The sequence below is a fragment of the Pelodiscus sinensis genome, chromosome 6, assembly GCF_052426305.1.
Source record: "Pelodiscus sinensis isolate ZL-2025 chromosome 6, ASM5242630v1, whole genome shotgun sequence".
NCBI classification, from domain to species: domain Eukaryota; kingdom Metazoa; phylum Chordata; order Testudines; family Trionychidae; genus Pelodiscus; species Pelodiscus sinensis.
Window position 1 is genome coordinate 34,657,316 of NC_143057.1, and position 20,397 is coordinate 34,677,712.

The following is a 20,397-nucleotide window of genomic DNA, read 5'->3' on the forward strand; positions in this document are numbered from 1 at the left end:
CACAGTGTTAAAGGGATATGAGGCTAGGAGGTCTGGATGGCTCAGTGGTACCCCAGTTCCAGTTGGGTTCCCGCTTGGAGGTGCCATTGGGGTGATTAGTTGATGTCTGCTACAGACCACCAACTTACACTAGGGTATAAATTGGCTACCTCCTTATCAGCATATATTGTGTAAGGGGGGGAACCTGAATAATCTTGGGGTACTTCAATTTGAGTAATACACGCTGAGGCCAGTACTTAAGCATCCTTAGACTTTCTAAACATTGAGTTAAGAAATTGTCAGCTATTAAGTATTGCAGCCAACACAGGGTAGTTCTTTCTTAGAATGTTAACGATGATTTTCAATAAGTCTTGGAGCATTGGGGAAGTTCCAGACAACTGGAAGAAAGCCAACGTTGTGACTTCTTTAAAAGGGTAAATAGAATGACCCAGATAATTATAAGCCTGTCACAAATATCTGTCAAGAAAATAGGTTTATGGTAAATAGATCTTGTCAAACTCTCAATATCTTGCTTATTATGATATTACAAATTTGGTTGATAAATGTGATAGTATTGACGTAATATACCACTTAGACTTCTGGAATGTTTGTGACATACTACCGCACACCATTTTGATTACAAAATCTAGAGTGATATAAAATTAACTTGGCACACATTCAATGGATTAAAACCTGGCTAACTGATAATTCACAAAATGTAACCGAAAGTGCAGAAACATCATGGACTGACATGTTTCTAGTACTAGCCCAGAAGGATTGGTTCTGGGATCTTCACCACTGAACATTTTTCATCAGTGATCTCCAAGAAATAATCCTCACTGATCAAGTTTGCATATGACACAAACATTGGGGGAGGGGTAAATAATGAAGAGCACAGGTCAATGATTCAGGGGATCTGGATTGCTTGGTGGACTGGGTGCAAACGAACAATACATATTTTAATAGGGTTACATGTAAATGTGTACATCTGGGAACAAAGAATAGGCCATACTCAAAGGATGGAAGAGTCTATCATGGGAAGCATGGACTCTAAAAGCAATTCTGGGTTGTGGTGGATAATCAGCCAAACATGAGCTCCTAATGTAATGCTGTGGTCAATAAAAAACCCCAAAAACCTAATGTAGTTTTGAGATGCATAAACAGGGGAATCTTGAGTAGGAACATTAAGGGAAGATATGATTTGTAAGTACATACGTGGGAACTAAATATTTAATAATGGGCTCTCCAGTACCAGAGAAAGAGATAACAGGATTCAATGCCTGAAAGTTGAACATATTCAGACTGGAAATAAGGCAGTTATGGTAATTAGCTATTGGAGTAGTTTACCAAAGGTCATGGTAGAGTGTTCATCACTGATATGTTTAAAATCAAGATGGGAATGTCATTCTAAAAGATCTGCTGTAGGAATTGTTTTGGGAAAGGTCTATTGTCTAAGTTATACATCAGGTCTGTGACTCACAGCATCCCCTAGCTGCAGGAAAGAATGCTACAAGATCATGTTCCATCACTAATTTCTGAGGAATTACTCTCTCCTCACAGTCCTACAAATATTGACTTCAATCAATTCATAACACCCTGGCTCTGCAAATTTTGATAATGTCTTGGTATTATGAAAATAGTCACAGATCTTTCAACCCACACTAATTTCATTAGATAATGACATGGTGTATTGTCATCCAATGAGTTCCTAATCACCAGTCTCGGTGTGTACACACAGCAACAGATGCTAAATAAATCTATTATGAAAAATACTACTGCTGAGAGGGCTAACCAGTAATCAGCAGAACTAAACAGAGCTTCAGATAAAAGGGAGATGAAGGGGAATAAAATCCATTCATTTGTCGTGATCAGACAAGTCACAGTCAGCGTGCATCTGACTGTTTTCAGGGCTATCTGAGCTCAAATTTGCCAGAAGAGATTGTCAAATGGAAATCACAACTGCTTCACTGTTTTATGTTTATACCACTTTTATTATGCTGAGCCTGGCCATTCGGGTTTACAAAACTTGTGGTATTAAAGGCAGGAATATGGAACCGTTGAAATGTACAAAGATTACCTTAAACTGTTTGAAGGTAGCTTTTAATAGGATTAGTGATTCAAATAATTTTTGGTGCTAATACCATGCATTGTATACATTCGCTGTTCAGCAATGACACTATCAAGTGACAAGAGACATTCTGTCTTTCAAGGAAAGGAGAATATTTACAAGCTGGAATTCAGGAGGGTTGAAAAGAAGTGGTCAGAGCAAATGAATTGCATATGGGGCAAATTGTTCAACCAGATCATCTCAGCTATTTCCTCTCTTCCCAGATATACTCTCTCTCCCCTACAGATTCCTACAACACCCTCCTCACTGAGGCCCAACCTACCTCCAAAGAGGCTGTTGAATCTGAGGGGAAATGTACATAGTGTCATGCTTCTGAACTGCCCACAAGTGGAGTGCCATTCACCCCAGTCAGTACAACAAATTACAGAAGAACGTGCAGATGTTCAAAATATGATCACAGAAAACCTCTTGGGTTCTGTTGGACTCCTCAAGTTTGTGCCCCCTTCTTTGGGGCTCAGCAAAGGTGAAAGTAAGCTGGTGCGCCCCTGTGTGGCATACCTGTAAGAGACTGGGGGTGGAGTTCTGGATGCTGCCAGCACTCTGGGAAGTGTGACCACAGCACATCCAGGGTGACCACAGTGCATCCAGGGTATACTTCTGGTGCTCAGGTGGCTAGGCAGTTTGGTCCGTGCCCTCCCAGTGATTCAGTGGTTGGGCAAGCACAGTTCCCACTGCCCTAGTGATCGAGTGGCTGGGCAAGCATGGTGGCTGCACCCCTAGACCTGAGCTTCCCATACACAGCCCTGCCCTCACAATCCCCTGCCCTGCCTCCTGAACCCCCATACCCCCGCTCTGAGCTGCCCCTCCCCGCCCGGGCCACTTCCCCACCCCTGCCTTGATGCTTGTACCCCTGAGTCCCTCAACTCCCAACCATTTGCCTGGACCCCTGCACCCCTCACAACCTCTAGCCTCTTACCCTGATCCCTCACAACCCCTGCTCCCCACACGCACGCACAACTGCCCTCTGCCCTGAGCCTCCACACACACACACAAATTTCTTACAGATACTGTTCTATTGCAACCCCACCTTCCCAACCCTCTACCTGGGGGTGTGATGGATAGGATGAGTGCTGGCCAGCACTCGGTGACTAAAGGATTAAACTCAGGTAGCTAAGGGAGTTGGTAGGGGCTCAGAAGAACCAATGGGATACAGTGCTAAAATTTAAATCCTGCTGCCCTTTCTTTTTGAGAGAGTTCTAAGTTAGCAGCTGGAGGAACATGAAATAATCAATGAGATGCCTATAAGAAATGTTTGCATGGAAATGGACTGGGCCTTGAGGAACAGATCAGTACAGATCGTGAGTAAAGGGAAAGTGTATATTTATTCATGATCAGGTTATTTTACTTCATTGTACTGTTTGGTAAAACTTGTGTGTGAAAGTTCTCCCTCCCCCCCATTCACTATACCTCAAGCTGTGCTCAGAGATATCATTTTCCCCCCTCTGTCTTTTAATCTGCTCTTTGTTTAGTTGCCCTGTAACTGCTAGTAACCAAAGTTTGTTTTTTTTAAAGAAAAGGTGATTTTACAAGGTGATTTGATTCTTGTGTCCCGGAAGTTAACAGGAGGTCTGTGCAGGTGCCTGCCTAGACTGAATTGTACTTGGTTTCTTTTTTCAAGCTCCCTTGTGACAAAAGAGCTTGATGGTGGCAGCTACCTTCCAAAGCCAGGAATCTGTGACCTTGGGGAGCTCTTACTCAGAAGCCTATAGAGGCATGGTATTTAAGGTTTCTTGTAGGCCCCTGCCCTCTACACTTGGAGTGCCATTGTGGGGAACAGCCCTGACTGGCACGGGAAGAGGGGGGAGGGTTGCAATACAATATACCTGTAAGACATTTAGGTTAGTCTGATGGGCTCTCCTGGGTTCCAATAAGTAGCCTGGGGTTGGCTTGGTCCCACCTCACTGGAGCTTGGATAATCACCAGGATACAACTATGGTTGCCCGACATCCGGTTTTCAACTGGAGCACCTAGTTGAAAAAGAGGGACCATGCTCAGATCAGCACTGCCATTAAAAATCTAATCAGCCCTGAACAGGTTAGGACATGCGGGGGGGGGGGAGGGGCGCGGAGGGGAAATGCAGAGCTCACTTCGGGTGCCTCCCAGGAAGTTGTGACATGTCCCAGCAGTTTCAAGGAGCAGCATTGGCCAAGGAGTCTCTGAGAGCTGTCCCCAAGCTCCTCCCCCTAAGTTCTCAAGGACTGCAGTTTCTGGACAATGGCAGCTGAGGAGTCGGTGCTGGGGAGTAATGCACAGGGTCTCCTGGGATGCCCCTGCTCCTAGGAACCATAGGTATAGGTCACTGCTTCCTGAGAGGTGCCTGAGGTAAGCACCATCCAGATCCTGCACCTCGACTCCATTCACTTTCCTCAATTCCTTGCCCAAGCCCTGATCCCCCTCCTGCATCTCAAGCCCCTCATTCCTGGTCCCCTTCAGAATCCACATCCCCAGTAAAAGCCCTCACCATTCATTTACCCCAAACCATTGCCCCAGTCCTGTTCACATTCCAAATTCCTCATCTCCAGCCTCACCCCAGAGCCCATACCCCAGCTGGAGCCCTCCCCCGGCTCCCACATGCCAACCCCAGACCCAGCATGGTGAAAATACATTAGTGAGTGATGGTGGGGGTAAAAGAAAGAGGGGGAATGGAGTGAGCAGGGATGAGGCCTTGGAGAAGAGGCATCTCAGAGGAGGAGGTAAGGCTGTTCAGTTTTCTGCAAATAGAAAGTTAGCAACCCTAACTATACTGAGATACTCTAGTTCTACTCACTGTTGGGTACAGAGGAGCCTCAGATGCCACATGGGACTTTGTGATTACAGCAATCAGATGGCTACTAATTACTCCCACCCTCCCCAATCTCCCAACCCCTGGTCCACACACTGAGCTCACCCATTCCACAGTGTCACAGCAAGTTGTGCAGAATTTCAACATAGCAGCTCTCCTGCTTCAAGCCAGGAAACAGTTAACAGTGTTGCCATTCACATCACCACCATTAATCTTCAATGTTAACACTACAGTGAAGCAAAGGGGACAATTTCCTTTTCCAAATTATTCCTGCAGGCTGTTTGCAGAGTCAGGTAAATAGCTCTATACTGAAAAACCAATCCTGTCACACCTTAGAGACTTTATTGGGGCATAAGCTTTTGTGGGTAAAACCCACATCAGATGAATTGTAGTGGAGTTTACAGGTGCATATATAAGGACAATGGAAGAAAGGCTACTTGTGTAAATGAGGCTCATCAAGTCAGAGTAGAAGTGGCTCAGTCACAGCAGTTGACGTAGAAGTCAAGAAAATTGCCTTTGTAAGGTGTTAACCAGTTAAGATCTTTATTCAATTCTAAACTGACGTATTTAATTTGAAAATGAACTCCAGTTCAGTTGTTTCTCTTTGTAATTGGGTTTTGATGAGAGATAATTGCCAAGTCTGTATTGTAAGTTTGCAGTACAGTATAAGGTATTTTCATGGAAGGAGATTAAAAGTTATACCTCTCATAGAACTGGAAGGGACCTTGAGAGGTAATCGAGTCCAGTCCCCTGCCCTCACGCAGGACCAAGTACCATCCCTTATTTTTCACCACTTTTAGAAGTTAGTGCTATCCAAACAACAATGGCACGAGTTGGCTTTTTAGCATGATGTGGCATGTCTGAATTTTAAAAAAAATGGAAGTAGCAGGCATATATTTAGAAGTAAGTGACATTCTGTAACCAGGATTGCTGTTAACTAATACATAAATCATAACCAAGCATAGTTTTTAATTAATTCAAAGGTTAGGAATAAAAAAAACCCCAGTTTGGGACTATCAATATAATTCTAAGAGCATTTGGGTGAGGAGGCAGGACTGAGAGTGATAATATAACTATTTTGATAGTCCTATTAAATGGATTTACCAACCAAGATTTGCTAGCAGTCTGTTTACATTACGGCTGTGTCTAGACTGGCAAGTTTTTCCCGCAAAAATCTGATTTTGCGAAACAACTTGCCAGCTGTCTACACTAGCCACTTGAATTTCCGGAAAAGCACTGATGATCTCACGCAAGATCGTCAGTGATTTTCCGGAAATACTATGCTGCTCCCGTTTGGGCAAAAGTCTTTTTCCAAAAGACTTTTGCGCAAAAGGGCCAGTGTAAACAGCATAGTAGTGTTTTCCGCAAAAAAGCCCCGATCGTGAAAATGGCAATCGGGGTTTTTTTGCGGAAAATTGCATCTAGATTGGCTACAGACGCTTTTCTGCAAAAAGTGCTTTTGCGGAAAAGCATCCTGCCAATCTAGACGTGCTTTTCCGAAAATGCTTTTAACGGAAAACTTTTCCATTAAAAGCATTTTCGGAAAATCGTGCCAGTGTAGACGTAGCCTACATGATCATGGGACATTGAAAACCTGAAGACAATTATCCACCTAATTCAGGCCCATACACTGGGGTATTGCAAATGGGTGTAAACATCCCTCTTCCTTCCACCCTCGCCCCCCCCCATGGTCTCCCATAAATGTGAGAGGGCTCCATGGATCAAGCTCAGCCCCCCCCTTCTTCCTCCTACAGTGAAGAGTCCACACTGGTGCTCCAGCTTCCCCCTCACGAGGTTGGAACCCTAGTATCAGCTTCCCACTTGGTGGGAAGGGGATGGAGGGAAAGCCTTGCTGTGCTTTGCTATCCAGCTTGTGAGGAAGAAGAGCTCCCTTTCCCCCACTGGGAGCACAACAGCACACCGATGCCTGGCCTGGAGTCTTTCCCCACTGCTCCCATTGGCAGGAATCTGGCCCTACCCCCTCATCCCCAGACCCCCACATCCCAGGCCACTCCTGCACCCTCCCCCCGTGCTAGGGTTATAGGAGAGCACCATGCTGTGGAAGGGGGCTGGTGACAGCATGACAGGAGTGGGAGAATGGTGTCTCCCACCTGTGAGGAACAGCCCAGGCCTGGCCCCACTGGCCAGAAGCCCTGCCTGCAGCAGCCTCACTGAGCAAGTAGAAGAGCAGCAGGCAAAGATAGCTGAGGGAGTGGGGGCAATGGCAGCTGCACTGCCCACCGTGATCCCGGAAGGTAATTTCTATAAAACCTTGATTACTGTGTACATATTTAGTATGTTATAGCAAAATTTTACCAGTCACCGTTTCCACTCAAATTTCTCATTAACCTGTCTTATGCACACTCATTGCATGCCTATTTGGAATTCCTTTGTATTTAAAAAAATTGCAGTCCACATTTACAAATATAAAGCATATACTCCCCACACACAAATTCCTCTGTACAGGCCTGTAAATGACCCATTAATGACTTGGGGGAGGAGGCAGGGGAAACTGTGTGTGAGAAATGTTGAATAATGCATCCTCAAATACATTTCAATCGTTACTGTGATGAAGAGATCTCTGATTTTAATGCTCTGGCCATTGTTACTGCCATAGGCATCATTACGAAAACAGCACCAAGCAAATGAAGCTGGTCAGTCAAACCTGTCACTCTTCACAAAGGAGCAAGTTTGGTGACACTCGGTGTGTGAACGTTAAAGAACAAAACACTGTTTCCAATTTGTCATTGTCCCTATTCACTATCATTCCCCTCCCCCCCCCCAAAAAAAATTCAGAAAGCTTCAAAGAACTTTGACTGATTGAGGAAGAAATTAATGAACTGGGATTCTCTTGGGGTGTCTTGTGGCATCTATTTTTAGATGGGTTTGTGTTTAAATCTGCTGTGAAGAAACATGTCTCTCAATAAAGAGATTCTGCTGATAGTCACTTCCAGGGCAATCTGTCCAGTCAGCAAGAAGGCTAGTGCTGCTGTTATGAACCTTTTCCTGTGTACAGTACACAGCCATTGTGGGTGTCAGTTGTTGAATTGGAAATAGAATTTAGGATGCTTAGCTCCCAAACGACAAGGTTCTCCCACTTCAGCTAAAGGAAAACCTCTTGGTAATAGCATTAAAGCTGATCCCCAGGATCAACTCTAGACACTTGCAGACTTCATTTCCACCACGGCCCCCACACCCATTATAAGGGCAGGTCTACACTATGAGATAATATCAATCTAATTTACACAACTTCAGATACGTGAATACCATACCTGGAGTTGATGTACCTTAGGTTGAGTTGATGTGGGGTCTCCAGTGAGGGGGAGAGGAGTTGATGGGAGAAATTCTTGTTGGCTCCACCTAATTTTCTCTTCTCTGTGGAGTACTGGAGTCAATAAGAGAACAATCGTTTTAGTAGGTCTTCACTAGACCTGCTAAATCAACCACCAAGGGACCAGTCACCACAGCACTGATCCCCCAGTAAGTGTAGACATGCCCTATAAAGAGGCCTTTCGGGGGAAGCAAGAATTTAACTGGACCAACCAATACCAAGCCAAAACATTAATGCTGAACAAGGAAATGAGTTGTTTTCCTAAATACAAATAATAGGTCTATAGAGAAGTCGTACCTAGGATTTGTCAGTTTGGAGAATTAAAGCACATGCCAGAATGTCCAAGATTCTAAACCAGAACTATAGTACGATGAACCCTATTGGGGCAGGGGGAGAAATGTTTGCGACATTAAGCTGGTTTTCTGCAAAGACTGGCAAAACCCTCCCCAAAAAGTGAAGGGAGTGAGTAGCAGATGTTAGCTTAGCTAAGCTCCCCTAGTTAGGGAGTTCTAACTAACCATTGTACTTGTCAAATTTTGTGTCATTCATAAGGAATAAAAGTATCTCCTCTAAGGGGAAAAAAAAATGGCAACTGAAAATTGTTAGGCAAGTACATTGTGAGGGAGGAGACAATTCAAAGATTGAGGCTATGTCTACACTGCAAGTTTTTTGCGCAAGAAATCTTTTGCGGAAGAGTTCTTGCGCAAAATACACATCTATACCTCAAACCACATTGCAAAAGTGACATGCTATGCAAAAGTGACATGCTATTGCACAAGAGAGCTACCACACTGCATGGATGCTCTTGTACAAGAAAGCTCTGATGGCCTCTCTCCCCCTCCCTCCCCCCCGATGGGTTTCTTGTGCAAGAAATCCTTCTGGAGCATCCACACTTGCCTTTTTGCACTGCAGTAGCTGGAGCACAAAAGGGGATTATGCCTTGTAGAAGGAGGTTTACCTACCTGCAAAATCCCTCTGTTCTGCCATTTTACTGAGGTTTACTTGCGTAAAAGCGCATTTGAGGTGTGAACGTTCCACAGGTTTTTGCACAAAAACGGCCATTTTTGTGCAAAAACCTTGCAGTGTAGACATAGCCCAAAATAGTAGCATCCATTCAGGCTCTCTTCTCTCTCATGTATAAGACACATACATACAGAAGGTATGTCTACACTGCAGAGTTTTTCCTGGAAAAACAGCCATTTTCCCAGAAAAGCTACACTTATGTCCACATTGCAATTGTGTTCTTTCTACAAAAAGTCAAAAGAACGCAGAGGTTTTTCCAATAATGGTAAACCTCTTTCAGAAAGAAGCTTCTTCCTCATAGAAAGAGCTCTTGCAGAAAGACGTGTGTGTATATGGGGGAAGGGGGTTTCCCCCGCAAAAGAAGAGGCCTCCAGGAAAAAGCACAGGTGCCCAAGAGGCCACTCCATCCATAGTAATCACAACTTAAATGCGAGACAGCGTCCAATCAATGTGAATGCTATCTTTCAAAAAAGCAGATCGCTTTTCCTATGCGCTTTCGCTGTGTGGGCGCTTTCTTCTGGAAAAGCTTCTTCGTAAAGAAGCCTGCAGTCACATAGACGTCTCCATATTTAGAAGAAGAATCTGGTTTACCAGTAGCATTGACTGCAAGCCATACCAAATCATAAGGTGTTAGGTATGTTCTCTCTTGTTTAGGTGTTCTCTGCCCCCATTTTGTAAGTGACTAGCTGTGTAATTAGTGTATTAAAAAGATATATAATGATGAAATGTATTTAGAAGGGACATTTTGTCCCCTGCCTGCTAAGAAGTCATTAATCTCTCACCAGGCTAGTTATATTACAATGTGGGAACTGTGTTACTACAGTATGGCTTGGCTTTGCATGGACAGAAGGATTGATAAGTTTCCAATTGCAGCAATTTACACCATGTGACAAAAAGCAGTCTGCCTATATTGATGTTCCTCCTCTTACAAAAGAGAGAGCACGCGCGCCTTTTTAAAAGCTCATTTAGAATCACATTATTGCTTAATGTGCTCTTTCCTTGTATTCATTCAGAGCCAAAGCCATTTTCATATTATTATGGCCTCAATTTAACCTAGCTCTCAAGTTCTGAAAAAGTGCTGGACCTAGTTTTCCTCTCACTTCTCATTTAAACTGATGTAAATAAGTCCACTGACATGCGTAGAGCTACACTAGCATAAGCAAGAAAAGAATCCAGCATTCTGTCATAGCCATGTTGAGACTTGCTTGTAGATCAGCATTGCTGTGACTAATGCAGTGGTGTCAATTTAGCAGATCATGTGTCCATAGCTAAGCATTGATCAGCAAAGGCACAGAAGAAAGGTGAGTTTCCCCATCTAAGATTATAGAAAAGGTAGGAGCCAAACACTTTAGAACAATTTGATTGGGGGCCACTCCAAGAATTTGGTAAGTGGTCAAGGGCTAGACTTTTCCATGACATTGATAGAAGGGGCATAGAGTCTGTGATGCATGTTGGGTGCAGAAGAGAGCTCAGGGCAGAGATACAGGTTCAGGGACTAGAAAGGTATGGGTGCAGGAGACAATTCTGACAATGGAGTACAGGAGGAGAGGTAGAGGTTTGGGTTGTGATCTAGGGCAGGAGAGAGTTGTGACCTTGGACAGGGGATTGGGGTAGTAGGTTGAAGAGTGGGTATGGGTGCAGAAGAAGATTCTGATCTGGAGGAGGGGTGCATGGTCTGGCATAGGGTTGTGACCTGGGGCAGGGGTTCAGGAAGAGGGTTGGAGGGAGGAAGGGGACAGAGTACTAGAGGTAGGCTGTGGCCAAGACATGCTTATCTATTTGGCTCCAGACCAGTAACCCAACAAATCCCTCAGGCAGGCTCCTACCGTCTATATCCCCACATGCCACTGAAAGTGGCCAGCTGCAGGAGCCATGTGCTTCTCTGAGCACTAAGAACCCCAGGCAGGAGGGGGCACTTTGCATGCTACCTGTGCTGCAAACATGGCCCAGGCAGCTCCAATTAAATCTGAAAGATTGGGGGGGGGGGGGCAGGGCAGCACGCAAAGCTTTTCCAACCCCTTCCCCACTCTCAGCACTCAGAGAAGCACATGACCCCCACAGCCAGCCACTTTGAGCAGCACGGGGGGGCAGACAGGGATCCAGACTGAGGCTCCTGCTGGCCCATGGGCTGGATCTGACAGTTTGGCAGGCCATATCGGCCCTGTATTTTTCCCACCCCTGGTTTTAGATAGAGTCAATTTGACTACAAAAGACAATGTTCTGTCTACATGTTACGCCTGTGCAATCCCATTGATTTTGTTTGAGTTGCTTGGATGTGATTTAAGAGAGCTACATTGGTAGTGAATGGCCCCAATGAATTATACAATAGCAGATTGTACTTCATACCAGTAGAAGTCTCTGGCAGGGGAGTTAGCTGGGGAGGTTCTCTTTTATTAATATAAAGCAGTCACTATAAAATATTTGCTATAAATGTTTCCCACTGCACAGCGTAAAGGGGAAGATTACGTTCTCTGGAGGGGAAAGTCCAAGCCTTTATTTAGCCAACTTTCCTGTATTAAAATGTCAGGGCTTTTTAAAATATATACTAATTCTACAGAAGGGTCTTTTCCCTCCGCCACATCACTTAGCAGGGATCATGAAAATGATTTAACTGTATAGCAAGTTGTCTCCGCACATATAACTCTAACTTACAAACTGAAATGTTACAGTCTTTCCCTTAGTCCTATGTGGTCCAATTAAAACACTCAGTTGTAAGTAAGGTCACAGTGCCCTCTGCTGAAATATGGAGCTGCGACCAAAAAAACTCCACACAATTTCCATAATACATCAGGCATGATACTGCCATGATTTTTTTTCCAGTGTGCAAACAGTAAGACTGGCCTTAAAAAGCTTAGGAGTACCTGTGGCTTTCCCTTTACATTAAGGCTTTTAGGTACAAAAATTTCACTCCTTATTTTACATAGATGCTATAGCCACATATCACGGTTTTCAACCACCATCTCAGAGAGCTAGTCTGATGTTCGAGATTCACTAGTGAATGTGGTGGGTAGTCATTCAAAAGCAAAAAGCTTGTCGCATTCACCAACAGGCTGTAGTCCATAAAAGCTATAATCGCACCTACCCTGTCTTTTACAATGGCAGCAGAAAATAACAGCAAAGTAGGAAGGGTTGATTTTGATTTGCAAGTATTTGATTATTAAAACCTTGATATATTATCAAGCTGTAGGAGCACATGGAAGAGGTAAAATTAGCATGTAATCCTAATACTTTGAAAGAAGAGGCATTTAATAATAAGTAGGCTTTTACTGACTGTTGGATTGAATTTTTTTTAAATGGATTTAGGAAAAAACATGGACAACTCAAGGCAGAACTGGGAGAGTTGAATCTAAAATAATGCACAGCTAGTTAGCTCTTCCTTAGACAGCTATTGAGGACTAATCAACTTTAGACATTTGACTAATCTGAAAGTCTGGTGGAGGAGCAACATGTGGGGAAGGGGGAGAAAGGAGTGTTGCCACCTATCTGGAAGCTTTCTGGTCTGATTAGCTCCTCCTCCATGCCAGGTTCATCTCTAATACTGAAAGGGATTATAAAAAAGTGTTGATTAAACCTAGTGCTGCTTAGTCTTTAAACAGACCCTGGCACCAGATATTGGGCAGTATAATGTGGTGGGAGCACTAGCTGACCCCAAATACATGGGGGGCGGAGGGGGAGAGGAGGGAGGAGAATCATTCTCCATTCTGGTTTTGTTTGGTTTTTTAAATCTGGGGCCTAAGCTCTTCCTAAGTCTTGTCTGTGAAACAAGTAATTATTTTAATCAGATATGCTCTCTGGTACCAGCAAGTGACATCTGTTACATTGAAATGATCATAGCTTTTTATAAAAAACACTCAGATGAACTGGCAAAGACAGATGAGCTGAATGGAGGCCTGTTTCATCAGGAATCAGTTTGCCCCTATCTAGTATGCATTTTCTCCATGTTTGATGCAGCGAACAGCAGCTTTCAAAAGTTGCCTCTATCTTTTTAGTACCCATGTAAATCAGAAGTAGAGTTTGTGCTGATTAAAATGTGGCACCATGTCCTAAGAAAGGTGGCTGATTCTGATATTTTATTAAATAACCAACACGTTTTGTTTGAAGATGGACATCTGTTGGAATTTTTTCAGTGGTGAACATCTGGAACTTAATTCTCTAGACAGAGTGAAGATAGAGACATGGGAAAAAAAATCTCATCTTTAGTCAAAGTCATTTGCGGTGCCTATTTTAATCTATCCCTCACTCTTCCAATGCCCCCTCCCAAGGTATCCTTTCATTTGTATCCATGGCAACAGCCCTTTACATTTCTTTAGGCTGAGGCTCTGTAAATGGTGTTAACTCAGTTCAACCAAAGGTTATTCTAATTCCCTCCCTCATAGTTTCAATTTAGTGGCTCACATTAACCCAATAATTAAAGTGACCCCCTTTTATTAAAGCAGTTCCACCTTAATTAGTTAATATGATGGTAAGTCCTTTTTTGTCTGTCTCCCTCTCTCCTTGACAGCAATTATATTTAGACAACAACCTCTGCTGGGTAGACGCCAAGTGGTAAAACAACAAAAGATCCCCACAGTAGGCACCAGACAGAGTCCCTTCCTAAGGAATTGAGATTATTGTGGCTATAAACCTTCAAGGGAATTTAGAGTTCCCCACAAAATGGCTGTTATCAGCACGCATTTTAGTCTCCATCTGGGGAGACTATGCCAGCAGATCCTGCTAACGCAAAAGTTAGTCAGGGTTGGAATACACTGATGTATTTTATACGCCTAAATTTATGAGTCAAAAAGAAAGCACCGCTTTCTTCCCTTTTGGCTGTGGAATCACTTTCCTGCTCTGGTTTCAGATTGCTTTGCTTTCTTCATTGCGGTCTGGTGAATGGCACAAACGTGGCATGTGCTTCAGAAAGCTTTTTTTCTGCGGATGCTCATATGTTTGCTGAGTGGGGAAGGCCTTGAAATGCTCTGTAGGTGACACTTCCCTTTTACACTCTAGCAATTCCAATAAAGGAAATGTTTATTCTAAATCTTCCTTGTATCTCTTTCATTCAGCACTTCCTGTAATATATGAACACCAGCCAACTGGTTCTACAAAGAATGAAATGTCTCTTAATAGCCACATTCTGCAGTCTATATGTTCATTTTCCCTTTAATAATTCTCAGTAAGAGAACTTCCTCTTTCCAGCTAACATCTCAACTTAAATCATTCCAGAAGATACACTTTGATAGCAAAGATGCAGCTGGCTCCATTTGTTCTTCCTTAAGCAGGTACCTTTTGATCCACATTATGATGAAATTGTTCTGGACCTGGGAAAAATTGTCAAAGCAGCACTAAATTGTTAAATACGGGAAGGAAGTCAGTAGCTGCTTGTCCTTGTTGTGTTTGCACTGCTGCTGCCATGCCCTAAGACACTTTGTGCTCTGCCCTGTTTAACAGAAGAAGTGTTTCCTGCATGACAACCTATTCCTGTTTGTGACTTTTAACTAGGAAAGAAACATGTTAACTTTCACCAAGTAACTTTCACAGGCCTTTTTTCTAAAACAAAATAATCCATCATCAGAATCAGATCTGCTTCTCTTACTGTACTCTGAGCATTCTGCAGTGGTTGCATCTTTATGACTTCCTCCATTCTCCTCTCCCCACCACCACCACCACCACCACCACAACCCTCCACCTCAGCCCCACCCCTGTGAAAGGAAACCTCTAGAAGAACTCAACTTCTAAGCTTGAAAGAGCTGCCAAACTTTAAAACAGAATTTTATTAAGGATCTTAAAACAAATCAGCAAAGGCTTAAACACACCCAATACTTACATTTAACAATGGCGTTGGATTTTCCTATCATACCTCAGGTTTAAATTCATGTCTACCTCACAAGTTGAGCTGCTTTAGCTATACCCTATAGTTAAAGTAATATTCCATCCCCTACTGCCATTCACCCCAGTTTCCAGGTGCAAAAGCAGTTATATGGATATAAAAGTGAAACAAACAACAAATGGCCTTGCAGCACCTTAGAGACCAAAAACAATTGTAGATGGTATCAAACTTTCATGGACACAACCCACTTTTTCATATAGAGGTAAGGGGTCTAGAGGTGCAAATAAATAACAGAAAAAGAGGGCATAGGGATGGAAAGAGAAGGGGGAAAAAAATCTTGTCCATTATGGTACAGCTACACAGTAGGACTAAAGTTGAATTAAGCTGCACAACTTCATCTACATCAATTGTGTAGCTGAAGTTGAAGTAGTTTAATTTGACTTCTGGTGCTGTCTACACAGCAGAAAGTTGAAGGAAGAACACTCTTCCTTCACACTTCCCAAAATGAGCGTTACCATGAGTCAGAGTAAGAAATCCTCCAGCTCAACGTTATTTCAAAATAAAGCTTGTAGTGTGAATGCGTGCTGTTAAACTATGTTAATGTGTAGACATAGCCTTAGAATGCCCACACAGGTTAAAACATTCTCCAACAGGTTTGTGTGCTATGTATTCATAAAACATTCCCTCAGTGTTACTGCATCCACTTGTATAATGCTTGTTTAACAATCAAGTCAAAGAAATCATGCCCCTAGCCAAAACAGCTCTATCAGTGCAAAATCTCTAAGCAGCGCAGGCCTAAGGGACTCTTTTGAAAACCTCTGCCCTCCCTTCCCTTTATTACACACAGTGGGGATAAACTGTACATGAAGGGGCCTCACATTCACAATATAAGAATGCAGTTCCCTTTTGCACAATGAGATTAGTGAATAAAGCAAAAACTAACATTAAATAAAGCACAAATACTGTGTCCAGGCACACACTGCAAAATTCATATACAATAACACACACACACAAAAAACCCACCACAGCCATCCAATCACTACACATACAAGCTCTGAGTCTGCACTCTCATACATGTAAGAAATTGCTAAGACTGCCAATGTGAATAAATGTTTTCAGAATCATCTCTCTGTGTGCATGCCTCCCGCCTTCTCTATGTGTTGTGGTAGGGCCAGTCCCACTCCTAGGTCCCAGACCCCTGGTCAGCTCATCATGCTACAGCTTATGGCTTTGCGGACCAGGCTCCACCTGCCCTTGCTGAGGTTGGACTTCAGTTCTCCAGCTAATAGGGTCATCTGAGTGACCAGTCCTCCCCAGGTACCAGTACTGGCTGGAGAGTCAGGCTATTGAAGGAAGGGAGCCTAAAGGTTCCCTGTCAGAGCCCATCACCTTCTTCTGTAGTCTCTGGACATACTGATGTTGAGTCTCTCAGCTTCTCTGACTCACCTTATCCGTTACAAGTTCCTCTTCATCTCCAAACTCCTCTTCCACCCCACAGCAGGGAATGCTTTTCAAAAGGCTCCATGGCTGCCTGAAGTCAAATCACCTGGCTCTTAACTGATTTATAGCAGCCCCACCCCAGCTGCTTCCATTTTGCCCTTAATAGCCTAGGTTGGCTGCTCCTGCCTGCCCTGAAGTAACCCTCTCACTCATCCAGCCCTCTAACCTGCCATGGCACAGCATGTATGCATAAAAACATGTGAAGGGCCCAATCCTTCTGTGTGGAAGTGCAGGGATATCCCTGTATAAAGCTCATTGTGAGAATGAGGCCTAACAATTTTTCTCTGTGCGTGCATGCCATTTGTGTGGTCGCTTTAGACAGTTAGCTTCTGCATAGTGCCCATGACCTCTTCTGTGTGCTGTAGAACATTCAGGATATTATTAACATTTATATTGCAGTAGCCCTGTTTAATCAATAGGCAATAATTATGAACACTGCCATGATGAACAATTTCAATTTTTATTTTCATAGTGTAATCTCTTTTGCCAAGCTGCTCATGAACTTTGCCCTGACATTCTTTCCACATCTCTCCAACTTTTTCACATTTGTAAAGCACACTTTGTTGCAGTATCATTAGGAAACAAATGAAGAGGAGTCCGTCAGCTACAGATATGGATTCATTTTCTTTTTCAGATTTGTCTTCCGTGTTTGTGGGCATCTACGACAGCGTATCAAGGATATTTAACTCAGACTAAAATCTTAATCTACTATATATCTGAGAAAGCAACAAGGAGTCCTGTGGCACCTTATAGACTAACTGAAGTGTAGGAGCATAAGCTTTCGTGGGCAAAGACCCACTTCGTCAGATGCATGTGAGAAGTGGGTCTTTGCCCACGAAAGCTTATGCTCCTACACTTCAGTTAGTCTATAAGGTGCCACAGGACTCCTCGTCGCTTTTGCAGATTCAGACTAACACGGCTACCCCTCTGATACTATATATCTGAGAGTGTTTGTCTGTTTGTTTGTTCAAAAACTCCTTCTAAACAGTAAGAGCCAGGATCTCCAAATTTGGTATACAGCTTCCTCTTATCAGAACTTAAAGCAAGGTCAGGGTTTGTTTTTTCTAAGAAAATATGCTGTCCCTGGAATAGGACTGCTTCTCATAAAACCAGACAGAAGAGAAACAGCATCCCCAGACAGGTGAAAGGGGCTCATTGGGGGACTGCCACAGCCCTGAGCCTCCCACAGACCCAGATTCATACTGAAACATTGCTGACTGTCCTGCTTCATCAGGGAACAATGGGAAAGTGTGCAGTTTGCTACATTGCTACTTTTGCTGAGGATCGGCAGGAGGGGGAAGGGGCAGACAGACCTGGATCTCCCAAGGTGAGGGACATGCACTACTCCCCTAGCTGTGCCCACTGCAGAAGCCATGAAGAGTCATTTCTCAGTTGGCCCCCAGCCACTGTAGTGAGAGAGAAGGCTGGGGTAGGCCTCTCCCCCCAGGTCAGCCTTCATACTGAACCTCTCAGCCTAGAACAATGATTTATATGAAGCACGTACATTTTCATTTTATTTTCCAAAAGACAAAAATTATTTGGAGTTAAGAACTTAAGCAATGCCAGGTAAATCTTCTAGTACAATATAACCTAGAAGAAACTATTTGCTTACCTATAAAAATCTGCATTCAGGGTTATTTTTTCCCCTCCAAATAAAAGACTGCATAACTGAAACTTAAAAGTGTACCCAAAGTTATATGATGTCACTTACTCTTGCATGGAACCCTAATTTCAGGACTTCACAACTAAGTATAAAAAAATAGTTTTGTAATTTTTAACTTGGAGTTAGGACATATATATATATATATATAAAGCTTTGCAGTTCATGTTTAATAATCTGTTCTCTTCTATGCTGTTCTCTTCTAATCAATCAAATATCATAGAAACACATGCTAACAATGTTCCTTAGTTTACTAGCCTTGCTTTAGCAATCAGGTTACACGCCACTTATAACAACATCATGTAGTTTGCTTAGAACCTTTTCTAGGAATTTTTTTTAAAAGCAGCTCAGTTAAAGACACTGATCTGAAAGTAATGTAACTGGAGTCCTAAGTAGTAACAAACATCGCTTTTCTTTGTAAGTTTCACATCGCTAATTCACATAATACTGATTATAAAACTCTTGTACAATAAGCACACAATTCAGATTTAACAAGCCAGCCCTTTAAGAACAGAAACCCAGCCTTTAACCACAGTTTACAATGGGGCTGATATTAAACAAATAGCATTATATATTGAAGAGAAAGCAGAGTTATGTTTTCACAGCAGTTCTGTTCCATTTAATTCTCTCAACTTGGCTGGCTGGGTGACCTTGGCTTGGATCCACACAGTCTAGAGTTTATTCATTTTCAACAAAGTTTTATACCACACACACACACAAAATTGTGCTCATGCTACTTCCTGGATACTATCTTCAGGGTAATGACTCCTTTCAGACACACTGAACCTTTAAAGAGGATCATGTGGGGAAAAAAAAAGAGATGGGGGTAGAGAAAACAGCTGAAAAGGCATCACAACTCCAAATTCCCACAATGATTAGGAAATACTGATGGGCCATTCCTCAGGAAAAGCAAAAGGAAACATGGCACTTGGAATGCAAGAGATGAAGCTTCATAGGCCATGTCTCCACTTACCGAAGAATGGATGCTCTGGTGATCAATCTCCTGGGGTTCAATTTAGTGGGTCTAGTAAAGACCCCCGTTGGTGCCAGTATGCCTTGCTGTCATGAATAAGGGAAGTTGACAGGAGCATTTCTCCCATCAACCTCCAGCTGTGGAGCTGGCACCAAGCTCAGGTGAAGATACATCAACTCCAGCTATGTTGTTTATATAGTTGGAATTGAATACCTTAAACCAACTTTCTTCCTGCAGTATAGACCTGGCCTTAGTGGAAACAGAGTGCCTGTATTCACAACAAGATGATGTGCTGAAGTGGTTCTGTTCAGAAAAGAAAAGCACAGTACTGTCTGTACATACATCAGTACCTACATGTTAAACCAGGGGTAGACAAGGGGGCCCCTGTGGGCAGGATCCGCCACACCAAGCGAGTTGATCCTGCCCCCAGGCCAATTAGGGTCTGGGAGCAGGGGGGAAGCGCATGAAGTGTCCTCCACCCTACAAGGAATGTGTGGTGCTTAGAGGTGCCACACACTCCTAGCAGGGCAGGAGGAGACTTGGCACATGCCCCCCGGCCCAAGCCCTGATTGGCCTAGGGGCAGAAGGGCGAACGTGCAAGGTCTCCTCCCACCGCCAGGGGCATGGGTGCCTAGGGAGAGCATCAGCGGGAGGGCTGCCCAGCTGCAGGAAGTATCTTTTAGTACTTTAATTTTGTGGTTTAAGGCCACTCATTCAACATTCCTCTTTAAAGCATGTTACTAAATGTCGGTTACAGGCGGAGCCAGTGGTCCTCGTTAATGGGGATAAATGCAGGAGAGAGCATTAGACTTACAAACACGGATGCTAAGGTGTGCCCATATTTCAACTTCAATGCAACTTTGCAGTGCTGTGGTGTAAATGATTTGTTAAACTGAATCACAGGCAAGCATAGTGCAAACAAGTTTGAGATTTTTTTGGCACAATTTAAAAACCCCTTTGAGCAGCTCTGTGAGCTGGTCATACAACTATGTCACTGATATACCAAATACATTACGGTAACAAAACAATTCAAGAATATGTGTGTTTTAAAATTCTTTTGCACTGTATTTATGCTGGTGGGTTTGAGAAAGGACGAGGAAGGGACACAAGGAGACACTAAACATGACTGACCTCATATGATGGAATGATTTATGTCTCTACATCAGTGGCTCTGAATCTTTCCAGACTACTCTATCACTTTCAGGTCTTGCC

At 43.3% G+C, this 20,397-nt stretch overlaps 1 long non-coding RNA gene across 1 annotated transcript in view; it reads right to left on the reverse strand.

Annotated features, from left to right (window-relative positions):
• LOC142830044 (uncharacterized) overlaps positions 1 to 4,070 on the reverse strand; it is a 61,917-nt gene extending 57,847 nt beyond the window's left edge. Inside the window, exon 1 of the long non-coding RNA XR_016349786.1 lies at positions 3,931 to 4,070. This is a non-coding gene — a long non-coding RNA (uncharacterized LOC142830044). The remainder of the gene's footprint in view (positions 1 to 3,930) is intronic.
• Positions 4,071 to 20,397: the final 16,327 nt, after the last annotated feature.